Source organism: Thermobia domestica, chromosome 7 (genome assembly GCF_964235325.1).
Source record: "Thermobia domestica chromosome 7, izTheDome1.hap1.1, whole genome shotgun sequence".
Taxonomy (NCBI): domain Eukaryota; kingdom Metazoa; phylum Arthropoda; class Insecta; order Zygentoma; family Lepismatidae; genus Thermobia; species Thermobia domestica.
In genome coordinates this window covers 64,325,293-64,339,955 of record NC_137460.1, presented here as the reverse complement: position 1 = coordinate 64,339,955, position 14,663 = coordinate 64,325,293, and the positions used below count along the sequence as shown (strand labels likewise).

Sequence of the window (14,663 nt, the reverse complement as noted above, 5' to 3'; positions counted from 1 at the left end):
CTTCCTTTACGTACTCATGCTGTACATTGCTTCGGCAATCAAAAAAAAGCACAATCAACATTGGTTAATTTCACTACACACCTGATGATCTTCTTTGGGTCTTCGCGAGCTTTGTCAGGACTTGGCGAGGTCGGAGGTATCCACAGAGTCGAGTATGACTTCGTTCTCGCGTCCTATCCGTACACTGAAGGATAACCAACATAACTACTACTCTACAACAGAAGATCCAAATAAGAGTAACAACATGTGCAGGCTAAAGACATCATGGACCTCTCTTCCATGACGCAACATTTAGCCAACCTACGCCACGTAGTTTTCCACAAATCAAAGGAGCTAGAAAGGCCTCGTATATTCGGTTTGCCAACTTCTAAGCCCGTGTTCAGTAGTCATGACGATATTATTTTCTGGTACAGCGTTTCCGCAAATAAGTAGGCATTTGTAAAATAGCACATATGCAAGAAAAAAATATAAAATAAATCTAGAAGTATATAAATAAAAGGAATAAAGAAGAAATGACTTTAAAAAGATTGGAATAGACAATATAAAGTAATAACTATAAATAATGATAATTATTAAGCAAGTTTACAGAACATATCCTCTGTTTATGGGATACTATTTATAAATGGAATAGAACACATTTACAAACTACTGCAACTAGGTACCTATATTAATTATAGTAATACGTTAATTCATTTAAACAAAATATGAAATCGTAACGAAATACTTATTACCTAACGCGTATAGAAGAAGAAAAAATCAGCCATTTACAAAATAAAATACAGAACAAGTAACCAGCAAACAACAAAACTTAAAAATATCGAATACAATCATATAAAATTTAAACCTAGGTAACAAGTAAAATGCATACTTACATATTTGTCAGTCTGGATTTTATTTCTTATTTCCTTGTGCGGTGCATTAACCAACGGAACTGCATGGTTGGAGACATCTCTTTTTGGTGGCTTTACAACAGCATTTTCAGTTTTACACAATATGAATTATTGAATAGTATCTTTATATATTATCTGTATGTTCTGTGTAAATTTTGTTCTCTTCTGTTTTAGCTAAATAGTGTACAATGAACTTATGAAATGTTATTCGTATTTATTCTGTTTGACACTGTTATATATTACTGTAATTTCATATTTAGAGTAATAATGTTAATGTGTCGGTATCAGTTTTTCGAGAATAGAGATTTTCATGTAAAGAATTGAAATTTTGGATGAATTATTATTCTAGAGCCATTAGCTCTAGTGGCGACCTGGACCGTAATGTTGCCTAGTCTCGCGTGTTTTCTCTTTCAGGTAGACACTGTTCAGCTGATGATATTATTCTTCGTTGCCAAAATCAAGACCTTCTGCAAGTTGGTCGTTTACTTAAGCTTATCGTTGAGGAATGGCGAAGCGGTACAACTTAACACCCTGTGACTCTTCTTTAGGGTTGGTTAAAGGAGCAAGAATATTCTATCAAACGAACTTTGGAAGGACTTGAAGAGCGAATACGAGAAGTTACGCCTTCCATTCCACAAGAGTTCCTGGTGAAATCAGTTAATACGCTTCCCGACTGGCTTTAGAAGGTGGAAGCGAATGCTGGTGCCTATAACAAACTAATTCATACTATGGCCTATAGAACCCGGAGGTTCAATGCTCTATCACAAAAACTCTCCATTGACTTCTGTCCTCACCCAACTGGAAACAGTCTCTTATCTTCGTATCTTATTACTACGAGTTCCAACTTATTGTCCTCACATCTGCATCTAGGTCTTCCTAATTATCCTTTTCCAGTTAAAATTTTGAAAGCGGTCCTACTTTCTTCTATTCTAGCTGCATGACCTGCTCTCCTGGACCTCCTAGATTTAATGACTTAATGATAGGTAAATTGTGTAAATTATGCAATTCCTGATGTTTCTATCTTTCCCTATTTGCTTTCTTCTTGGGTCCGAATATTGCCCTCAGGATTTTGTTTTGTCCACCAGTCTGCGTTCTTCCCTCGATGTAAGTGACCATGTTGCGCATTTTACATATTTGAAAGTGTCTACTTTGTCAAAAGTTTACTTGATATTTTAACATAGCCACAGTTTGCAGTATTACGGTCAATGTATTTCGTTTTCTCTACATTTACTTCTAAACCCATGTTCTTGCAGGTGTTTAGTAAAACTTCTACATTTCCTTCGATTGTCTTCATATTATACCCTACCCGTTTAGCATCATCAGCATAGCTTATAGCGTGGTGCGTGCCATTTCAGCTCTAGACCCTGGTTGTTATTAGTTTTCCTTAAAGCGTATTCTAGAACAAAACTAAATAAGACTTTCAGTTTTATGTCCAACGGTTATATCGACTAGGCCAAAGGAGACGGTGATGATAAAAAATGAATGAAATAGTGAAATGAATAAAGTGAAAAGAAATGGGAGAACCCGGAGAAAACCTACGCTCACGGTGTTTGTCCACCATAAAGTTAACTTGGCGCGAGATGGAATCGAACCAGGGACCTCACGCACCAGAACCACCGCAGCCCCGAAAATGAACAAGAACCAGAACGAAATTGCTGGTACCTATATCGAATTTTGAATAAAACTATGCTATGCGCTTTCTTCATATACATATTAATTCTTGTGAAAATTAAAATATCTGTATACCACTCACAGTGTAGCTTCAATATCTAGAAATGCGTGGAGAAAATTTTAAAAAATAGAACTTATTCTATTGAAATATATTTATTATCTATTTTTAAACATCGCAATAAGAAATGCATGTGCCTCCTACGAAACCGATACTAGGAGTTCGATGGAAAAATAGGTTAACACATACTCTGTGTGCAATCGGCTGAAATTGCTGGTTAGTGTCTCCGCCCGTGCGGAATTAAAAGTATTGATTAGGCCGAGCTAGAGACTTTGTACTTTTAACTTTCCGCCCTAGTAAATGATGTTTTTCGTCATTCTCTTTCTCTCTGTCTCACTACCTCATTCAATTTCTTCTAACATTGAACGATGGAAACAAATCGAAAATATGTGCTTATGCGTGTATGTAAAAAGAGAGAAAAAAGATAGAGAATTCTTTTGAATCATGAGAAGCAAATTTTTTTTTTCTGAGTCGTCAACTTTTCTATTACATGTTAGTGTTTGTCTTATTTCCCTTTTTCTTTGTGGAATAGTTTCCCAAAATAAATATAATAGTAAACAAATTGTAAAATAGAGAGGCCCACCCACATGTTCTTTTGATGTAGTATTATCTGATACATAGGATTCTTTGTATAGTAAATTATCATATACTTTTGTTAATGTTTGTTGTTGTTCTTTTTTTCTTTTGTTAAGTGCTGAGCCAAATCGTTTTTTTAAAACAGATCATGCTTCAGATTGCACACATACCTATTAAAATCACATACGGTATGTATGCAATTCAAGACAGAGTGTGTGTGTGTGTGTATATATGTTTGCGTACAGGGCAAGTCAAAATGACGGACTCGATTTCAGAAATTTATTTTGTGAAATGTAATAAGCATATGTTACTGTGAGAGATGTGTTATGAACAGCGCCGTAATTTAGATTTTTCTGGGGGGGGGGGGCAAGCATTAATACGCATATTCGGCCCCCTAGAAAAGTTGTTTTCCTAATTCTTGGGTCCCTCTTTCCATCTTTACCTTACTTTTTATGGACTCTCCGCAGCCTGTGGGCCCTTCTGTGCGGGGCTGTTAGATGCGCCCCTGGGCCTGTTCCATACATGACAAATTAAAGGGATAATATTGTCAAATCTCAAAGCCATACGAATAAATATTATTTCTAAGACCCCTAATAGTAGACACTTTTTTACTGAAATGGTCCCACGACTAATTTTTGTTTCATTTAGTTTTTATGTGTTGTTTTGTTTATGTAATGTACTGAACCTGTTTGATGCTTCATTTATAGTTTCATGTTCGTATCGTATATGGAGGGGTTAAACGTATTGTTAAATGGAAAGAGAGGGCTATTCACCCTTTCGTTCTTGACAAACTTTTAAACGAAGCATTGGAGATCATTCAGAAGCTTGAGAAAAATATTTACGCCATATTGCATCAGAATAGTGTAATTTTGGTGGAAGTTTTAGAGGAAAATTATTTTCTTATTATACTATTTAAATAAGAAAACCTCGAAATTTGGGAGAGCTTGCTCCCTTTTGCCCACTTATCATGGACAGATTTCAACCGCAGGCAATGAGCTTCTGAAGACAGCCAATTATTACCGTGAGTGTACACGCATAGCATATTTGCATAAACTCACTTCCTTAGTTTATGCACGTAATGACACCCATACAATGTGCGTGAATTTACAGCCGTAAACCGTGAAAAACAGTCAATTTACAGTCTTTCTATTGTTCGAGCAGGAAGTGTCGAATGAAGACCATGAAGTGCAGATATTATAAACGTAAGAAAATACTCAAAAGAAACATATTTGGACAAAATTTTAGAGCGAGATAATTCAGATACGTTATTATCAACTTCAATAAGAATGGTGAATAAGTGACGAATGGAAAATATCGACTTGGATGAAGAATATTTTTAAGATTACATAACGTCCAAAACACAATCAGATTATCTATTAACGAACCCCAAGGCTCACCATCATAGAAACTAAAACGTGCCTTGTGTGTAATCAATTTCTCTTCCTGGACGAGTAGAAACATTATCATGCCCATACCATTAGATACAATACAAATTTATCTAGCGTTATGTACTAGTTTGCACTAGTACAGAAATTCCCTAGCCGCCAATTTAGGCAAGTTGAGAATAATTAGGACGGGAATTCCCATCTCGCCTAAAATGACGAGAAATCTTATGTTTAAAAAAATCAGTGGCTGATAAGCCGTTAGGCTAGATGAGAGGATATTCCACCAATACACAGGATGTCTCAAAAGTCTCCTGACATTGGGTAAGTCTGTCAGAGTTACAACGAACTGTAGAAGGGGAAACAGTTTCCAAATATAATGTTTCCAATCTAAAGTGAAGGATTTATTTTTTAATCGGGCGAGCCGCTTGGCTGTAAACTGTTTATGTTCCCAATGCTGAGTGAAAATGCAACGTTGATAAATTTTGTAAAGGTGGATAAGTGGATAATTGTGGAATACAAGGTGGATAAATTTTGTAAGTGTATGGTGAATGGGGGCATGTTTGAAATAGGAGTTGGCCATCGACACGTTAGCGTAAAAGACAGTAACTTCATTCACTTATGTTGTGGGTCCATGTAAATGGCAACGTTGCATTTTCATTTAACATTGGGCGCATAAAGAGTGTACAACCCAAACAGCTCTTTCGATTTAAAAAAAATCCTTTACTTCAGATTGAAAACATCATATTTGGAGACACTTTACCCTCTTACATTTTGTTGTAACTCTGATAAGAACAAAGTTACCCTATGTCATGGAACTTTTGAGACACTCTGTACATTTTCTTTTCCACAAGACTGATTTTCGTAGCTTATTGATATTCCTCCTATAAAATGTCGTGGTTACAAAAATCGTTATTATGCCAAACTCTCCCAACCAATGTGTCGCACAGTCCTATGGAAGGTGTCGCGAAATTTTACAATTTAAAAATACATTTTATACTATCCAGAAGGGCTAAAGTCTACTTTCTGCAGCAGATTTTATTTGTGTCATTATGAGTTTATTAATAAATTGAAAATCAAATTTGAAACAGGCTGCAGCAGTCAACAACAGCAACAATGTTGAACACTAACATTATCTAACGTAAACGATCGCAATGTTGTAGCTATCATGTGTCGTCAGTCGAAAAGGATTGGGAGGCACTATGTTAATAGTATGAGCGAAGTGTTTCTGACAATCTAATATTTTTATATTTATTTCTTTATCGATGTATTCTTCTATTAATACAACAAATAAGCTGTTTATATATATATATATATATATATATATATATATATATATATATATATATATATATATATATATATATATATATATATATATATATATATATATATATATATATATATATATATGTGTGTGTGTGTGTGTGTGTGTGTGTGTGTGTTTGTAATTATGATTAACAAAAAAATATATGTACAAAAAATTGTTTTCTATGTTCTTCCCAAGCTCATAATAAACTCTTTCTATGGTCAGATAATTCAGAAATGAATCATTTTGTTAGAAATATGGGGGCTCAGTGATAGACCGCTTACCTCTGGTGTGTGGGGTCTGTGGTTCGATCCCCAGGCAAGTAAATTTATGGTGAACAACATCGTGCCCGTGAATTTTCTCAGAAGACTCCCTTTTCCTCTTCATTCTCATTCCATCACTTTTTCCAGCATCATTCACATGCCTTAAGCATCCGTCTCCTTGAACCTAACGGAGATAACTCTAGGACTTAAACTGGAGGATTTCATTTCGTTTTGTTAGAAATTTGATTATTTAAAGTTTTATTTCAATACTATTTTGTTATTATTGTATACATATCATATTTTATTTATTTATTATTTATCTTTTATCATCTCATTTCTTATCGAAATACAGCGTGATTCAAAATGATGTGAACGATTACAACTCCTTATAACTTTTTTTATTAATCATCCAAAGAGCTTCAAATCTTACAGTTAAATGCTAAAACTCTCCAAGTTTTTGTGATAAAAAAAATGAAAATAGTACATCACAAATGTTCTATGTTGGATCTATTTGTTACCCTGCATACATCTATTCGATATTCCAATTCCGCCCAAACTCGTTTCAACATGTTTGCATCAACAGCTTGCACTGCAGCAGTGATGCGCTCTTTCAGTTCTATCACATCTTAAGGTAGAGGGGGTTTGTAGACAATGTATTTTAGATGTCCCCACAGAAAGAATCGCAGAGGGTTAAGTCCGGTGATCTTGGTGGCTAACGTAGAAGCTGATGATCATTTTTACCTGACCGTCCAATCCAGCGGTATGGCAGTCTGTTGTTGATTAAATTTCTGACATTGTGATGAATGTGATATGGAGCTCCATCCAATTGACAGATGAAGTTTGCACTGTCATGTTCGAGCTGTGGCATAAGCCACGTAGTAAGCATTTGTAGAAATGTTTGTCCAGTCACAGTTCTTCCGTCAAAGAAGTACGCATTTGAAGATGAAATTTCCCAAAACACATTCGTCTTCGGTAAATCACGCACAATTTCACAGATTTGGTGAGGCTTCTCAGTTCGCCAAATGCGAACATTTTGTTTATTCACTCTTCTTGTTACATGGAACGTAGCCTCATCACTGAAACAAAGTTTGCCCAAAAAATCATCATTAACACTGCACAGCTCTTGAAATGACTCACAAAATGTCTTGCGACACGTGCGATCATTAGGTGTTAAGTGTTGTAACAACTGCACTCGATACGGATACATCTTTAAATGTTTACGCACTACACGCCAAACAGTTGTTTGAGGCATTTGAAGCTCTTTGCTAATTCCACTTGTTGACTTTTGTGGGCTGCGTTGAAAACTGGTTCGAACCCTTTCGACATCTGCCTCAGAAGCGGACGGCCTACCGGGCGGTTTTTCTTTACAAAAGCATCCCGTTCTGTTGAATTTGTCATACCACTTACGTATGGAGTTCTTTGATGGTGGATCTTCATGAAATTTTGTGCGGAACTCGCGTTGAATACTAACAATAGACCGACAAACGTGAAACTGTAAAATGCAAAATGCTCTCTCTGCACCACAGGCAGCCATCTTGGAACTAATCACTCTGCCACCTAGTGGATAAATTTTAAACTACTACGCTCGTTCCAAACAAAACTTGAGGATAATATTGAAAGTATTTCCATAGATATTTCATTGCTGATAGAGGATTATTACTTATAGAACGTTTCCTTATCGTTCACATCATTTTGAATCACGCTGTATAACCATCTTCCTTGTTTTGTAGAATGGCGCGGGAGACCCGGGTTCAATTCCCGGCGGAGTTTACGTGGTTCAGATCCTGCGTTAAGTTGTTGGTCCATGCCATCATACCTGTATAGTCTCGCTGCTGAAATGTACGCTAAACCCAAAATCAAATGAAATCAACTACCGTTATTATTATAGAGCACTCATGTGTGAAAATACAGACATTATTAGTAAATTGTTTTTGATATTTTAGTTACAATAAAGTTCTGCAGTTTATGAGTGCATTTGAAGCAATGAAGACAGACCCTTATATTTTATTGTTTTGATACATCATCTTTACGCTCAAAACTTACTGGAACTGGAAACCTTTTTGGATAACATTGTGAAATGAAGAACAAACATTAAAAAAAAAGAAGAAAAAAGGGAAAAGAAAAGAAAGAAGGAAAAAGATTTGAGTTAAGCTTGTGATGGAGGAATTGAATAGCGAGCTCGTTCGACCGTGCAGTGCCGTGGGTATTATAGGCCATGTCTGCAGTTTGATCGAGTGGTAAACATCATTTCGGTTTAGAAGAATGATGGGAGACGGGGGGATGATCGAAATAAAATGCAAACAAGGCAACAAAAGGCTACGGTCGATGGAACTTTATATGGTCGTTAGCGACTTCTGAAGTACAAGGTTTCTGTAAATATAACACGAATACATCCTTAAACTTGGTGACGAACGAATCAGTATTTCTTCCCATGCAATTAAAATACAGGCGTCTGAAATTATTTATAATTTGTAGGTATTGACACCCGCAAAAGGCAAAATAAAATATTCATTATTTCTGTCCACCAGGATGCAATAAAGAACAAATATACGAAGCAAATAATATAGAAGCGAGTGGAGGGTTTTTCTTTAAATGAGTATCACCTTTGTTATGCAAGTTTAAGGAACATTTTATTATTATTATTATTATTATTATTATTATTATTATTATTATTATTATTATTATTATTATTATTATTATTCAAACAGAAAATAACTCAGAGTAATAATTATTGAAACAACCTCTCATCATAATTGTATAAAGAATGGCATATCTCAAGGATCTTCTTTGGAGGTTCATTCCCGTTGTGCCTACTTCCCGTTCTGCCTACAGACCCTCCAGCACTTTAAAGAAAATATTTTTAATTATCTTATCTCTAGGCAGAACGGTAATTCCCGTTGTGCCTACTTCCCGTTGTGCCTACTCTTTCGAGACGGAGAATTATGTGCAGGGAGGAATTTTTGTAGGGAATATTTCTTTAGTATTTCTAAAAGCTTCTGTAAAAACAACCACCACCTCTACAAGTTTCATCATACATGGAAAATTGGTTGACTCAGTTGCAAGAATGTTAGACATTGTATGTGAAACAAACATTAAAAAAAAAAAAAAAAAAAAAAAGATCTAATATCAAGCAATTTCAGAACAAAATTTTATTTGGGTTTCCAGTAGTTTACCTCCAGCATCCTAAGACTTGCAGTACTAAAAAATGCCACAGTTCACATCCCCAAGACATGTCTGGCCAACTATTAAACAAACAACGCAAGAGGATGCATAAGGCGGCCTTTAAAAAGAGTGTTTGTCTCCATCATATCTCATTCCTCGAATTGATTGATTCAGTTGCCAGTAACCCGTTTGACATTGTATCTGAAACGAATACGAAACAGACTTACTTCGGGCTAATATCAATTCATTTCACAACCGAATTTTAATCGGTTTTCCAGTAGTTTATCTCCAGCATACTAAGGCTTGCAGTACTAAAAAGTGCCACAATTCACATCCTCAAGACATGTTCGGCCATACATTAAACAAACAATGCAAGAGGATGCATAAGGCGGCCCTTTTGAAAAAAAAAGAGCCTTTGTCTTTTACAGCGGCCATGCATCTAAAATGTTATATATAATTCTTCACTTTATTGAAATAACATTTTCTAAATACTGAAAACCCAACGAAACACATAAGACTGTTATAGTAATCAGATGCGTAGCTAGAGGGGAACGAGCGGGGCTGTTGCCCTGAGCGCTAATAGTAGGGGTCGCCGAACAAGCAAGAAGAAAGAAAAAATATGGGAAGTCAGTAAACGACGCGTCGCCCTGAAAACGTATTGGCGTCCGATTAAATCAATATTGTTAGTTTGCAAAGAAATAGATATGATAAAAATTTTCTTGCTTGCTCCGCTCGCAACATAAACGTTTCAATAAGAATCACAACAAGCTTTTACTTATTACGTTAAAAAGTTATTATATATGATTTGTTAGTGTCAGTGTGATAAGCAAGGTGCCTAGTAATGACTTATAGTCTACACAGGAGTGTTTTCAAAATCAGAAACGGTCAAAGTATGAAATACGTGTTCGGCGTTTTGTTGGTGATGAGTTTGCTTAGATAATCACGCTTCTCTACCCAATCGGATTACTCACGACGGTGAGAATGAAAACTCTGAGAAATTCGCAAAGAAGGCTCCTTCTGAATTTCCATTACATTTCACAGAATATTTTTACCGTAAAATAATCGAAATTAAAATGCTATTTGTGTGGTCACATACAGAATAAAATCACAGATATTTACGATTATTAGGAAGGCTGGAACCACGTGTAATAGGCTTGATGGCTTACATAGATGTGGTTGCATACTGTTTACATTTTGAACAACGATTATGAGATCTTTATTTAAATTACATTGGGTATATTGACGATATGTGGTATTTAGTATTTACATTGACAGTATAAATGAAATGAAATGAAATTTTTAAGTTTTACGTCCTACGGTAATGCTGGCTAGGCTAAAGGAGACGGTGATGATGAGAAATGAATGAAATAGTGGAAAGTAGGAGAAAACGGTAGAACACCGAGAAAACCAACGCACACGGTGTTTGTCCACCACAAAGCTCACCTGGCTCGAGCTGGGATCGAACCATGGACCCCATGCACCAGAGGTGAACGCTCTACCCCTGAGCCATTGCGGTCCCATTTTTTTCTTTTTTTACAATATAAGTACGACATATTGCGTGTAATACAGAATCATGTATAGAGGACAAAGCACCTGATCATATATAGAGGTGATGCCGGAAAAAGATCTGTGATGTAGAAGACAAAGGCTTTTTTTAGAAAAAGAAAAGAGACCGAATTATGCATCTTCTTGCATTGTTTGTTTAATATATGGCCAAATATATTTTGAGGATGTGAACTGTAGCACCTATTACGTACTGCGAGCCTTAGAATGTTGGAGATGAACTACTGGAAAACTGAATAAAATTTTGTTGTGAAATGACTTGATATTAGACCGAAATAAGTTTATTTTCTTGTAACTGAATCAATTAATTTTCCATTTCTCTGTAAGTATTAAAAAAACACATCTCTACTAAAGTAGACGTGAATAACGCTGCTAATAACAAAACTGTACCTAGTCATTTTTTCTGAGAAGAGCAAGTAAGATAACATTTAAAATATATGATGAAATTTAAAGGAATAGTTATTCTTCTTACAGAATCTATTAGAATTACTAAAGAAAAAATCCCTAGAAAAGATCCCTCCCTGCACAGAATTCCCCGTCTCGAAAGAGTAGGCAGAACGGGAAGTAGGCACAACGGGAATTACCGTTCTGCCTACAGATAAGATCATTAAAAATATTTTCTACAAAGTGCTGGAGGGCCTGTAGGCATAACGGGAAGTAGGCACAACGGGAAGACACCTTCTTTGGAATCCCTACTTTTTGTCCTATTTACTAATGATTTACTTGAAAACACTAAATACTCAAATATTTTGTTATACATAGTGATGATTTAAAGTTAACAGTAAATGGTGAGTATGATAGCTATTTACTAAATAAATAAAAAAAAAAAAGATTTAAAGATTGTTAGTACCGGTACTGTACATGGTATCGAAACGACTTATTAAAAATAAATTGTGAGAAAACTAGATGTTTCAATTTACTAATAAAACGCAATACTAGGAAATAAGTATGTTGTTCGTGTAATAACGTTAAACAAAGCTGAACAAATTAAATGACCGATGGATGGGAAAGGAAAAGCTATGGACAATTATATCTAAAATGAGTCATGCTGATCTTACCAATTACTTTCGAATGAATCGAAACTATTTACTGAAGCCAATGATGAACTTAATCCTCCGGTTTTTTGAGTGGAAAAAATAATTTAAGCTATTATACATACATACATACATATATATATATATATCTATATATATCTATATATCTATATCTATATATATATCTATATATATATATATATATATATATATATATATATATATATATATATATATATATATATATATATATATATATATATATATATATATTCTGTAAATTTATAGTAAACTCATGATATAACTAGTTCTGGCTGCCCCCTCCCCAGTTTGTACCTTAGTAAAAAGGAAAAAGAAACTGGACACTTTAAAACACAAGACGACCTATTGTGGACATGTGAGACAGTAGAAACTGTGTCTCAACTACAGCGCCATGTGACTGAACAGACGCAAGTAGTGTTGCCTCTGTTCTCAGTTTGCACCGCTTTATTTAACTCCTGTTAGTTATACAATAACGTGCTGTGCTGCGTTGCCTCATACACACTATAAACTGAAACATAAACAAACAAACAGGAAAATATAGTTAATTATTTTTGATTATAGCAAACTGAAACTTTTTTCATGTGTATGGACACATCGTAAGTCCAAAATTCTTCAACTTAAAAAACAGCTACTACAATCTTACTCGTTCTCGCTATCATGTGAGGGGAAACGTCAGTGAAAGAAATGTGAAACGAAACTCCAAATGAAAGGTGTTAAGACAACGTTTATTAAATTTGCTTCTGCATGGCTTACAACCAAAAAAAGAAAAAAAGCAAATATTTGAATAGTGTTCATCTGCTATTTATTTCTTTTCTTTGCAGCCGATATCTTGCAGCAAGTGGAAGAAAAAACAAAGAGCCTGGGACTGGAGTGTGAGGTCAAAGGAGGTGGTCGTATCATCCATAACCCCGACCAGAAGACCATTCTTGTTTATGGATATTCTCAGGTCAGTCTTTTCTTCTCAAGTCACTAGCTTCATCGCATTTTTGCTTTAAACTAACAAGATAATCAAGTCTACCTCCACCACTTTTAGATTTCTGAACACTTGTCACAGTCGGACATTACAGTTCTCTTGCTCATCATAATTTTCGTAATGTTATCATACAGGATGGGGTGTTTGTTTTCCCGAAAGAGATTGGGTGACTCCTTAGTGTTGTTCTTTTAGGCTATACCGCGTAACTTTAGATTCTAATCCTCTCCTAGCTTTGGGAAATCAAGTTTCCATCGTTCGTTCTCTGTCTCACCAGGCAAATACTGGTCTTAAATATATCTAATCTGGTCGACTTATCCTACAGTACTAAGGTTTTGCAGCGTAGAATGGCTTTTGCGGTAATTTCTTTTAGTACACTAATTAACCTGAATGGATGTAAGGTACGGATGTTTGTCTTTCTATAGAACTACTTCCCATATAATACTTAGATAATTACAGGATAGTTTTAAGTGTATTCTTGATTTCAATTAACTGGAAATTTGATGGTTTCCTTGTTGAGCGAAAGATGAGATAATATCTTGAAGTTTGTTTCTTCGTTGCTAATTTCCTATCATTTGCGCTAGATTTCACCAGGGGGCAATCTTATTCAAAGTAAAAAATGACAACTAGTGGGTTGGGCAGCATAGAGAATTCTGTGTTCTTGGATTTCATTGGAATAAGATTGTCGGAGTTAGTGGCTTTCATGTACAAAATTTCAAATTGGTTCACCCTTCTCTAAGTCAATTCGAAAATGCACTCCTTATTTCATTAGACTGGTTGAATTTTCTGGTTTATGGCTAAAGGGAGAAAAACTCAAAAGAGGTTAAGACATTCTCCTATTTAGGAAGTCTCATATCCACGAACGGAAGAAGCGAAAAAGACATTGTTTCCAGAATAGCACAGGCTAAACAAGCAATCAATAGGAAAAAAAGACTACTAACATCAAGAAATATGTCGTTGGACGTTCAAGAAACGACTTATTAAGACTCTAGTATGGACCGTGGTCCTTTACAAATCAGAGACATGGACATTGAGAAAAGTGTTGGCACAGAATGCTGCGCATATCATGAACCGAGAAGAAAAGGAATGAAGACGGTACTAAAGGAAGCTAATGAAGGACGACAAATCATGAAGATAAAAGGAAAAAAAAAGAAACAGCATGCTTTGCCATCTAATTTGGCACTCCGATTGGATCACCGTGCTGATAGAGGGAAATGCAGAAGGAAAACCAGGAAGAGGAAGGCCTAGGATAGAATATCTAGATACAGTGACGAAGAAGAGACCTTTCAAAGTATAAAAACAGCTCTCCCAAAGGAGATAAATGTTATAAAATTTCCACGTTGCCCATCAATCTATGGTTGATGTGAGTTAGAAGAGATTGAATTTTCAAGCGATAATAAGTGAACAGTTCACCGATAGGGGAAGGAACAGTGTAAGGTGTCCATTTAAGCTTTATAAAAAGATCTTAGGAGCTACTCATTGAGCAAACCAGGAAGTAGATGTTCTTAGATTATGAGGTGCTCAAAATTTAGAGTTTAGCAATAGGAGGAGCGTAATTCCTGTGAAATACGTTTATTTTTGTGCGATATTCCATCAAGAGGTTTATAAATCTTTCTATTATTTTTTTTAAATCTTATTTATTTTGCTTTTGTGTATTTATTGTGGCGAGTATTATATATACAGGGTGCGGCAGCGTTCATAGTAGGATATTAAAAGCACACCATCAGGCAGTAACTGTAATTT

General features: G+C 35.4%; 1 protein-coding gene and 1 long non-coding RNA gene across 2 annotated transcripts in view; one reads left to right on the top strand and one right to left on the bottom strand.

Moving 5' to 3' along the window:
• Positions 1–14,663, bottom strand: part of LOC145690170 (uncharacterized) — a 68,589-nt gene that overhangs the window by 45,680 nt on the left and 8,246 nt on the right. The window lies entirely within an intron of this gene.
• LOC145690171 (uncharacterized) overlaps positions 12,474–14,663 on the top strand; it is a 315,735-nt gene continuing 313,545 nt past the window's right edge. Inside the window, exon 1 of the long non-coding RNA XR_014132177.1 lies at positions 12,474–12,896. This is a non-coding gene — a long non-coding RNA (uncharacterized LOC145690171). The remainder of the gene's footprint in view (positions 12,897–14,663) is intronic.